The following is a 5,099-nucleotide window of genomic DNA, read 5'->3' as shown; positions in this document are numbered from 1 at the left end:
ACCTCTGCTGGGCCTTTTTCACAATGGAGTCAATGTGAGTGTCCCACTTCAGGTCCTGAGAGATTGTGGTGCCCAGTAACCTGAATGACTCCACTGCAGTCACAGTGCTGTCCATGATGGTGAGTGGGGGGAGTGCAGGGGGGTTTCTCCTGAAGTCCACGGTCATCTCCACAGTTTGTTTGTTTTTTCAAACCTGCAGTAGAACTCATTGAGATTGTCCTGAATCCACGCTGCCTGAGCTTCACGAGCGCGCCGGCTCGCTTCCCCCGTCTGCGCGTCCTGAAGCGTTTGATCAGCGCCGCAGCTCCCCCGATGACAATGTCCAGCAAAACATCAGAATAATCGAAAACCGGTGAAATATCGGGTGGTGTGTACTTCCGAATGTCCAGCAATTCGTCTCTGGTGAAACTGATTGCAGGGATATAACTAAAGACAGGACAAACCTAACAAAAACATAAAAACAACTGCGGAGCACGCCACGGAGGCAGCCATCAACGTCGGCGCCATCACGAAGAATTTTTCTATCAACTTCGATCAACTTTTTAGATCAACTTCTGCTTAGCAGGAGAAAACTTAGGGCCAGATTTACTAAACAGGGCAAATTAGCGTCCAAAAAAGCACTAATGGGAGTGGAAATTTCTGCGGGTGTTTTACTGACAATGTGCAAATGAAAGAACACACACAGTCAGATAATTTCCATAATGGCCAACACAATCTACCAAGAGCAGCGCACATTAGCATCTGCTTTAAGACAAATACCAGTAATTTGATGAGTGCAAACGTTAGTAAATTGCATTGCGTGATTCATTTTAATACTCTCATCCCATACATTTTGCGTCTGAAAGGGAAACTCTTACAAATGCATACTCAATAAGGTTAGGAGCAAAAATAACTGTGTCCACACCTTTTCAGCACTAATTATTCACTGTGCATCTTTAGTAAATCCTGACAGTACTATTTTATCACCAAAAGACCTTTGTGCTGGCGCAAGCTGTTAGTAAATCTGGCCCTTGAAGTAGAGTAGAGAAGGCAGCAAAGGAAACAGTCACCTTAATCAAATTCACTTTCATCCCCTAATATCGCCCGTATCAGCAAATATTGCTATTGTTTGCCAAGGAAGATATAAACAATACGCAGTGGGTTTTGTACAGATCTGGAGAATGCGTGGGCAGAGGAAAGGGATCACGTGTGACCACGGTGTGTTACGCAGGACCACAGGGAATGCTCTAACACAGGAAAGACATGTATTTTACCAACCAAACATGTTAGAAGTACACACACATAAATTTAAATAAAGACGAACGCCAGCTGACCGGCCATCGGTCCCTTTCTCTGTGTCAGACTTAACTATGTTTGTTGTCGTCTTCTAAATAATGCCGCGAGTGGGGCTTGAGGAAGTGACGTCGCCTGCATCTGCGTCATGTAACATACTGAACTGAAACGGCAGAGAACATTAATCACGGCATGCTATATAGTCTATTGAAGCTTATTGCGTACTTTGCAAACGCCAACAAAATATTCATGATTCTGTTATCAATAGTATTATCTCATGTTTATCATGACAGTTTGATTACTTAAAAAAACATTTCAAAAGTATTACTCTACAGTGCTTATTTTTACTATGCTTCTATATGTGAAATCACTTCGTGTTTGGTCTCATACTGTATCGTGTACCTTGTCAATGTCGTGTGCTTTGCTTGGCCATTTGTTGTGATAAACAGGAAAGTGTTCAAGCGCCAGCAAAACAGTGTAAAGAAATACTCTTTGTGAGAAGCAGTCAATCAGCAGAAGTTAAAAGCAGCTTGTAAGTGTATTTATTTCTTGTCTTAGTGTTTAGCGCAGTTGTCGCTGCTAGGAAACGCTTGTTTTGTTTACTGTGGAGATGTGCTGAAATTGCGTTTGGTCTCGTACTGTATCCCGTACCTTGTCAGTGTTGGCTTTGCTTGGCCATTTGTTGTGATAAACAAGAAAGTGTGTTCAAGCGCCAGCAAAACAGTGTAAAATACTCTTTGTGAGAAGCAGTCAATCAGCAGAAGTTAAAAGCAGCTTGTAAGTGTATTTATTTCTTGTCTCAGTGTTTAGCGCAGTTGTCGTTGCTAGGAAACGCTTGTTATGTTTACTGTGGAGACGTGCTGAAATCGCGTTTTGGTTTCGTACTGTATCGCGTACCTTGTCAGTGTCGTGCGCTTTGCTTGGCCATTTGTAGGGGGTCTGAATACTTTCCGTACCCACTGTATATATATATATATATATATATACACACCTTGCTACGTGTACTGCATTAGGCTAACCGAGACTTGTCATTTGCACTTATATATTGTTGCTCTTTTGTTAGTTTTGACTGCTTTTATTGTCCTCATTTGTAAGTCGCTTTGGATAAAAGCGTCTACTAAATGACTAAATGTAAATGTAAATATGTTGTGGATCATCTAAAATCATGATAAAACGTAGCTTAATGTGGTAAGAGCTACGACCAGAACACCAACATACCGTATTTTTTACCACACTCCCCTTGTCGTATGCACATTTACTACTAAAACGGACACCAACAAACTAATGAGACCATAAAAGCAGTTCAATTTAATTTAAAAGTGAAAATATCCCGTGTTGCTGGCAAAGGCCGCTTATGCTAAGAGAAAAAAGAAATAAAAAAAAAAATGCTTTTTTTTTTTTCAACGACGACAGAGTGACATGGTGAGTAAGTAGCCTACAGCTTTTTGTTAAAGCTTCCTTTGACACGAGTGACATGAGATTGTTGAGTTTGTTCCACTAAAAATGGCTGGGTTATTATTATTATTATTATTATAATACTTAACCTGACCCTGTTGTCATTTTTTGTGGGGATATTTTTTGTGATTGGTAGTTTTGTTGGGCTTTATTTGTTCCTGTTTGAAAACATTCATTTTAAAAGCTGGAAACCTGTTAAAACGTACGGAGCCCCTAAAGGGACCCGGTGGTGGGAAACAAATTCGGGGTGGGAGAATTTTTTTTTGCGTTCTCTCGCAAAACTTTTGCGTTCCCTCGAGAAACTTTGCGTTCCCTCGCAAAACTTTTGCCTTCTCTCGCAAAGATATTTGCGTTCCCTCGCAAAACTTTTGCGTTCTCTCGCAAAGATATTTGCGTTCCCTTTTGCGTTCTCTCGCAAAGATATTTTGCGTTCCCTCGCAAAACTTTTGCATTCTCTCGCAAAAGATATTTGCATTTTGCGAGGGAACGCAAAGTTTCTCGAGGGAATGCAAAAGTTTTGCGAGAGAACACAAAAAATCTGATTTTTTCCTCCCACCCCAAATTTTTTCACTCAATCTGATTTTTTTTCCACCACCATGTCCCTTTAGGGGCTCCGTAAAAACATGTTCATTTAGTTCAGATAATTTTGCATGAACCCAGAGAAGACGAAAAAATCACTGTAAACTTGCAACTTGTCACGCTTAGGAAGAGTTTCCCTGTTTTTCAGCTCAGACTGATTATTAATGCATCGCTAACCTACAGCTTAACAGTGAAACATTGTTTTATTTTATTATTTCTGCAGATGAAAAAACATAATAAACAAACGCTCGTTTGCGTACCGACATGGTTGACAGCTGTTAATGCACAATTACCATTTTAGATCGACAAACTGTACTGTATAAGATTTCTATTCAAACTGAAAGCATAAATCTAGGCTACCCGCTAATGTTTTCAAAGCACAATGACGCTCTACAATCGGCGGCGCTAAACCCGGAAGTGCATATACTTACTTGCCGGCAACCCGCCAAAATAAAATCTTGCTGATTTTAAGTTTAAAAAAATTAAAAATTAAAATAATTCAAATTAAAAAAAATTATAATTAAGGTTCACATTAAAATAATAATAAAAATAATAACAAATATTAGCATTTTATATTTAAGTTTACTATAAAATAATTGTATTTGTATGTAATACTCCCTTTTTATTTAAAAAATAAAATATTATTATCACACTTTGTTTAGTTTATTATTTTATTAAAAAAAAAAACTAAATAAAGTGCAATAATATTATCACTATTTGTAATTTATTTTTTATAGTTATATTTGATGGGTCACACCATTTGCTGTGTGAGGACCAAACCAAATCTCCAGGTTCTCATATGAGAACCAGGCTGAAAAACTTATGTGCACCCCTGACAATAGTCAATATGAGTCCTCATAAACCAAATCATGTCCTCATAAACCATGAGTAAACACACACAAGTGTTATAAAACTATAGTATACTGCTGAGTCACATACAATAGTCATATGAGTCCTCATAAGCTCATATGAGTCCTCATAAACCATGAGTAAACACACACAAGTGTTGTAAAACTATTGTCTACTGCAGTCACATACAATAGTCATAGGAGTCCTCATAAACCAAATCATGTCCTCATACACTATGAGTAAACACACACAAGTGTTGTAAAACAATAGTCTACTGCAGAGTCACATACAATAGTCATATGAGTCCTCATAAACCAAATCATGTCCTCATAAACCATGAGTAAACACACACAAGTGTTGTAAAACAATAGTTACTGCTGAGTCACATACAATAGTCATACGAGTCCTCATAAACCAATATGAGAATAGGAGTACCAAAATCCAAAGAATGCCTGCCCGAATGGCTACCTGTGATTTTTTTTAATTTTGCAAGACTTGTGAACATAATATTGGGAAGATATCAGTCAAATTATTTTTAACTTTGTTTACTGAGTTTTTCTTTTTCACGCAACGAACGTAAGGATATTGATAAACGCAGGGCACAAGACTCTGGCTTTCTCTGTCCTCTTTGAAGCTCCTATGAAATAACAAGAGAGAAAATACTGTCAAGTTCAACAGTATGATGAATAAATATGAATGATAACACTTTACAATAAGGTGTCATTACTGAACATTAGTTAATGTATTAAGTTAACTAACATGAACAAACAATGATCAATACATTTATTACACAATTTATTAAAGTGGTCATATGATGCAATTTCAAATTTTCCTTTCTCTTTGGAGTGTTACAAACTGTTTGTGAATAGATAAGATCCCTAAAGTTGCAAAGACTAAAGTCTCAAACCCAAAGAGATATTCTTTATAAAAGTTAAGACTCGTCC

The sequence above is a fragment of the Sinocyclocheilus anshuiensis genome, unplaced genomic scaffold (assembly GCF_001515605.1).
Source record: "Sinocyclocheilus anshuiensis isolate Anshui unplaced genomic scaffold, SAMN03320099.WGS_v1.1 scaffold1927, whole genome shotgun sequence".
NCBI lineage: Eukaryota > Metazoa > Chordata > Actinopteri > Cypriniformes > Cyprinidae > Sinocyclocheilus > Sinocyclocheilus anshuiensis.
Note: the sequence above shows the minus strand (reverse complement) of the source record.